At 46.1% G+C, this 6,684-nt stretch overlaps 1 protein-coding gene across 1 annotated transcript in view; it reads left to right on the top strand.

Moving 5' to 3' along the window:
- The first annotated feature begins 4,897 nt into the window (after positions 1-4,897).
- Positions 4,898-6,684, top strand: part of CCR4 (C-C motif chemokine receptor 4) — a 7,703-nt gene continuing 5,916 nt past the window's right edge. The window contains exon 1 of the mRNA XM_004377346.2: positions 4,898-4,978. The gene's annotated coding sequence lies outside the window, so the exon portion shown is untranslated. The remainder of the gene's footprint in view (positions 4,979-6,684) is intronic.

The raw sequence follows: 6,684 nt of genomic DNA, 5'->3' as shown, positions 1-6,684 counted from the left end.
AACTTGCCCAGAGTCCCACAGCTACCAAGGGGCAAAGGCCAGGTCTGACACCAAAGCCTGGATGATTGGCCACCACTGCTCTGTGGTTATGAGTCCTATGGAGATCTTCCCAAAGACTTTGAGAGTTTATAGCTCCTAATTTCAGACATGGAGCCCCGGTGGCGCAGTGGTTAAGAAACCAGCTGCTCACCAAAAGGTCGACAGTTCGAATCCACCAGCTGCTCCTTGGAAAGCTTAGGGGGCAGTTGTACTCTGTCGCTGTGAGTCAGAATCAACTTGATGGTACTGGGTTTGGTTTGGTTAATTTCATACGTGCTGGTCCCTATGGGTGGATATATGGTACATGTGTCCTGGGGAATGTACCTTGAAGTCTTTAGAGTAGAAATAAGGTTTTGTGCAGTAGGGGGCACTGTAGTCTCATGTTACGGCTTTTCTTAGCAGCTTGGAGGATGAGGCTTACTTTGGACAAACCAAAACCATTGCTGTTGAGTCGATCCCAACTCATAATGACCCCACAGGACTGCCCTACAGAGTTTTCAAGGTGCACCTGGTGGATTCAGACTGCCGGCCTTTTGGTTAGCAGCCATAGCACTTAACCACTACACCACCAGGGTTTCCTACTTGGCACAAGTCATCAGTAAAGACCAATTGCTAAAAAAGGACATCCTATTTGGTAAAGTCGAGGGTCAGTGAAAACGGGAGAAACCCTCAATGAGATGCATTGACACAGTAGCCACAACAACAGACTCAAACATACCAAAGGTCATGAAGATGGTGCAGGACCAGGCAACAAACGTCTGTTACACATACGGTCGCCATGAGTTGGAGCTGACTTGATAGCAACTAACAACAACAACAAATACTACCCTGGCTCGGGGTGGGGATTGCCCTGGTGTTTTGGGTTGGTCTGCTCATCTCTAGTCGGGTTTCAGAAACTCAGCCTAGTCGGTGTCATGAAAACATCAGGAGTGTGGGTGTTAGCCTTGTGTCCGACTGTGTTGCCTGGAGCACATCACCTTCCTCTCCCCAGTCCCATTTTCCCATTGATGAAATGAGTGTTACTACAAATTTATCCTTTTTATGGGGTGGAGAAGATGTTTAGTTTCAAAACCCTTGCTGGAGGGAAGCCTATTTCCTGTTACTTTTTGTTTTTAATAGTTTATTTTGTCATTGTTAAGAATATACACAGCAAAACATACATCCATTCAACAGTTTCTACATGTACAATTCATTGACTTTGGTTACATTCTTCAAGTTGTGCAACCATTCTCACCCTCCTTTTCTGAGTTGTGCCTCCCTCATTAACATAAATTCACTACCTGCTAAGGTTCCTATCTAATCTTTCGATTTACTGTTGTCTGTTTGATCCCGTATAGATAGTTCTTAAAAGAGCCTAATTATCAAAGCAGACATTCTTTACTAGATAAGCTAAATTATTGTCTGGTTTTAACAGAACTTCAGGGGATATTTTTGGTTTAAGGTTTAAAGATTGTCTCAGGGCAATAGTTTCAGGGGTTCATCCAGCCTCCATGGCTCCAGAAAGTCTGGAGTCCATGAGAATTTGAAATTCCACTCTGCATTTTCCCCCTTTCGATCAGGATTCTTTGATAGAATCTTTGATCCCAATGTTTGGTAATGGTTGCTGGGCACCATCCAGTTCTTCTGGTCTCATGGCAAAGGAGTCAGTTGTTTATGGAGACAGCCACACATTCCATATCCTCCTCCTATTCCTGACTCTCCTTCCCTGTGTTGCTCCAGGTGAATAGAGACAAATTGTTGTGCCTATTTCCTGTTACTTTGGAAGACTGACTTTTTCCAAGGCAATAACCTGCTACACTGAAAACCTGGAATCTATTTTTACCTAAACATTGACTCAGAAATTGAATGTGGTCTACTGAGTCCAAGTTCAAACATTCCCTGGGATCCTAGTTATGGCTAAGGGCAACATGCCAAGCTCAGCTATTTCAAGAGAGGAAACCATCCCTGTGTATTTTGTTTATCCTACTAATTTCCACTGCTGGTTCCATTGTTGAGCACCTATGTGTACCAAACACTATGCTAAGTGCTTTATAAATATTAGCTCATTTAATTCTCCCACAATCCTCTGAGGCATACATTATCACTCCCATTTTACAGATGAGAAAATTGAGGCTCATGGAACTCATAAGTTGTGGCACTGTGGTCCAAACCCAGACTCAACAGGTGTCAAAGCAAGTGCTCTCAACCAACATGCTCACTGGAGTGCACACTTTCCCCACTCATGGAACTCTTCAAGCCCATTATGTGGCCAAGTTTAGTCAAGAGGCACTAACTGACTCTCAAGGGAACTTCTCTAGAACCATGTTGACCAGTGACCACTTATGATGATGACAGATCTTCAGAAGATACCATATGTTCCAGAGTCGTAACACCCCCTCCCTGCAGCCCAGGGTCCATGGATATCTAGACAACGTGCTCAGATGAACGTGCCCAGGCCTTGCTGGGGGATGTGATTTCACACTCTTTACCCTGTACCACCACAGCTCTCTAACTTGTCCCTCAAGGCCTAGAATTCCATGGTAGAATCTTCCTCAGGCTCCGCATTTTGAAAAATATGTTCCATGGAACATCTATCTTATAAATTACACTGCATGATAGGCAGAGATTCACTGGTTGCAGTGCAGTGAATTATTTTTATATGGCCCTTCTAGCCATGGCCTTCTAATTCCCACGAAATAAATGAGTGAGACTAAGCAAATAAGGTGCTTGTGGCCAACCAAGGGGATCAGACAGTTTTGCTAATGCAAACAAGTGCATGGAACCCTTATAGGGGATTAGTCAGTTCTACTACCATGCTAGGCTTAAAGGAAGCCAATCCCAGAAGTTGGAGGGGGACCTCACTACCATCAAGAAGAAGAGCCAGAAGTGGAGCATGTCTTTTGGACCCAGGGTCTCTGTGCTGAGAACCTCTTAGACCAGGCGATAGAGCTGTAACACCAGAGATGGCATGAGACAGCACGAAGCAGCAGCAAGCAGCAGTCCGGTGGCAGAGAAATGGCAGCAGCAGAAGCAGGAGACCTGATCGAAGAACTGTATCCTGAGTTGTTCCTGTTACTCCCAAGTTGATCCTGATCCTGAACTGTAACCTGTTACTTCCCTAATAAACCCCATAGTCATGAGTATGGTCTGTGAGTTCTGTGTGGCCACTGCAACAAATTATTGAATCCAGCAGGGAAGTAGAGAGAGCCGTGGGAGGGATGGTTGGTGTCAGAATCGGTAAAAAGGTTGGAGAGTGGACTTAATGTCTGCTCTCCACCTCATGGAATCAGCCTTGTGCTGATGTTGACTGTGAGTCTCTCTCCTCCCCCTAAAGTTAGGCGAAGCCCGATGCCATGCCATTTTTACACTGGTCAAATATGTTTGGGACATTTTAATTCTATATCTGCCTTCCAGAGACTCACAATGACCTTAGCATTGCAAAGTCCCTGAGAAGCACTGCAGTCAGGAACTAACTGTGTTTACCCTGAACGCAAGCCCAGCATTCCCCAAACTTATCTGACCACAGATCTCCATTCCTCTTTTGTAGTACGTCTACAAACCTGGTCTGACCACAGATTCCCATTCTTCTTTTGTAGGACGTCTACAAACCTGGTCCCACAGTTCATACTCTGGGAAATATCGTTCTAGGAACAGGGTTTCTCAATTTCAGCACTTCTGACATTTTGGGCCAGATAACTCTTCGATGTGGGGGACTGTCCTGTACACTGTAGAATTTCAGCAGCATCCCTAGCCTCTACCCAATAGCAGCCAGTAGCAACCCCCTGCCCTATTGTGACAAAAAGAACAACTTCAGACATTGCTAATGTCCCTTGGGGGTGGGTGGCAAAGAAGCCCAATTGGGAACCACTGCGCTAATTCATTCCGTCTCAGTAAAGGCCCCCAAAGAGGTGAAAATTGATTCTTGAGAGGAGAAAATTCTTACTCTTTTTATCTATAAAGCACAGATATTTATACAGTGCATCAAAAGATTAGTTTATCTGTGGTATTAAAGTTTAACGGAGATGGGGCAATTAGGAAAAAAAAAAGTTGAAAAAAGCTCCTTCAGGGGACGATGATGAAAAAAAGTTGCTCTAGATTAATGCTTTAGTTCCTAATCATGCAAATTCCTCAGAAAGAGGGACATTTCGCGGCTCTTTAAGCTGAACCAAAGCACTGAGTATCTGTAGACACACAGAGGGACAACCTCTGGAAGCCGGCAACAAGCTGAGGAGACGTGAAAGACTCAGGAATGACGCCAACCCCTTGCCTACCCACCCCCAAAGGAACTCTCTCGTCCCAGTCCGCTGTGGGCAAAAGCGCCACTATTTCTAAGTAGGCAGGGCTTGGGGAGGGAGAGGTCTTCCTGTTGGAAAAGGGGCTTGAAGATCTGTTGTCATGTCACTTTACACAAGATTAAAAACCGATTGCTACCAAGTGAATTCCAACTCATGGTGACCCCACGTGTGCCAGAGTGGGACTCTGCTCCACAGGGTTTTCAGTGGCTGATTTTTTGGAAGTAAATCACCAGGCCTTTCTTCCAGGCTACCTCTGGGTGGAGTCCAACTGCCAACCTTTCAGTTAGCATCCCAGCACATTAACGACACACCAGTTACTGAATTAGAGAATGTGGTTGACTAAAGCTAAATAAATTTTTTTTTAATTTAGAAGCTTCTCTTTAAAAAAAAAAAACTTACTTCATTTTTCTCTCTCATCCAGCAAAGGGCAAGCCTTCTTAGTTCAGTTTTGAGAAATGAGTGACTAAGAGTGACTAAGTTTCACTCATTTTCTGCTTCTATCAAAAAGCCCATTTGAGCTCAGCAGAGATGGGTGAGGGATAGAGCTGAGCTCACAGGAAACCACGTGCCCTTCAAAGGCACCTGTCCTTCTTAGCATTGTGCTTCTCCAGCAAGCCTGACACTGCCTCACAGAGCTTCCTCAGAGCCACTCTCAGCGAAGCAAGGTAAGTGGGGATGGGACATTCGCGGGGCCTCAGGCTATGCACTGCTCTCTAGATGTGTGTGGACCTGAGGAAGCACCCAGGCCAACACTAGGAGTCCCGGTCATTCCGGCACTCACAGCTGCCACATAACTTGGAGCTCACACACCATCTACCTGAACCCACAGTCTGTGAGCCCTCCCCTGCAGGGCCATCTCTCCCTGCACACAGCGGGTCTAAGTCCTCAAGCCCAGAATATACAGTAAGTCCCCGGGTTGCGGACGTCCCAAGGGCCGAATGTCCAACTTACGGACAACTCGCACTTGCCCTGAATTTGAAACGACTGAACCGACCTGTATTTGCAACAAATTCTTCACCACAATCCCCTTCACTTGGTGCACAGGCAGCTTTTAAATCATCGAAAAGGCTTCAACCCTTTTCTTGCACTCAAATAAGGCTAAATAAGAGCTGTATGCACTTGTTCCGACTTACCTACAAATTCAGCGGAAAGACACACTTAGGAATGGATCGCGTTTGCAACCCGGGGACTGCCTGTACGGATCATTTTCATCAAAACTGCAAACTTCCTGCTTTTCTCGTCTATCGCGACCCCCCAGGCCAAGGAACACCCCCAGACAAGGGCTGCAAATAATTCCAAGCCTCTCCCGGCTGGGTTCATTATGTGTTTGTTCTTCTGATAATTTCCTAGCCCCTCAGCCTCTTTCATTCCTTCACTTCTCACTGATAAAACATTGGAGAAAGACTAGAATTGTTAGTCATTTAGCAATTTTGGGGGGACCCTATGCAATGCACCAGGTCTTCAGCACTGGTTTACAGGAGTAAACCAAAATCCCTCTCTTGAGAAACCCACTGTTTGGGCGTTTGGGGGTGCATGGGTGGTGGGGGCAGGGGTCGGGAGTCGATGTGAATATCGGAACAATGAGAAAAAGGGGTTGAATGAGACATGGCAGGGTGCCGTGGAAACATTAGGAAGGAAGCTATGTGGGTGGCCTTGAGTCAGAAGGGGCCCTTCATCCTGAATTGCTTTGATTCACAAGAGAGCATACGTGTAACTTTAAGAAGGTTTGAACCTCTTCATCTGCCGACTTGGACAGGAAATGAGGGTGTTCGGGAGGGAAAGAATTTCTTTCTGGCTATAATGTGCCTTTTCTAGATCTGTCAGACGGGTTCCGCCCCTCTAACAGGATTCAGGGCAGTTTACACGGATTCCTATACGCTGTTTGATGAAAAGACCAAGAAGTTCCCTCAAATTACCCACCTGAGTATTGTGACCTTCTGAAGGGCTTGAAAACACATCTGTTGCTTTAGTGTCACCAGGGCCCCAGAGGGACTAGCCCCCGGTCCAGGGAAGGCCAGCCGCCTTTCCCCTGAGATGATCGCTTGGAGCAAACACAGGATGTGGCAGGGTATCCCGCAGCCAGCTTGCAGCAACTTCTGAAAGCTGATTGTTAAATACTGAGGAATTTTGTGAAGCAGGTATTAACACATTGGTAACCTGAAATTAAAGGAGCCTGGTGGTGCAGCGGTTAAGCGCAAAAGGTTAAGTGCAAAAGTGGTTAAGTGCAAAAGGTCGGCAGTTCGGACCCACCAGCCGCTCCATGGGAGAAAGATGTGGCAGTCTGCCTCCGTAAGGATTACAGCCTTGGAAACCCTATGGGGCAGTTCTACTCTGTCCTATAGAGTTGCTATGAGTTGAAATTGACTCGATA

The sequence above is a fragment of the Trichechus manatus genome, unplaced genomic scaffold (assembly GCF_000243295.1).
Source record: "Trichechus manatus latirostris isolate Lorelei unplaced genomic scaffold, TriManLat1.0 scaffold00049, whole genome shotgun sequence".
NCBI lineage: Eukaryota > Metazoa > Chordata > Mammalia > Sirenia > Trichechidae > Trichechus > Trichechus manatus.
Note: the sequence above shows the minus strand (reverse complement) of the source record. Positions and strands in the feature narration are given on the sequence as shown.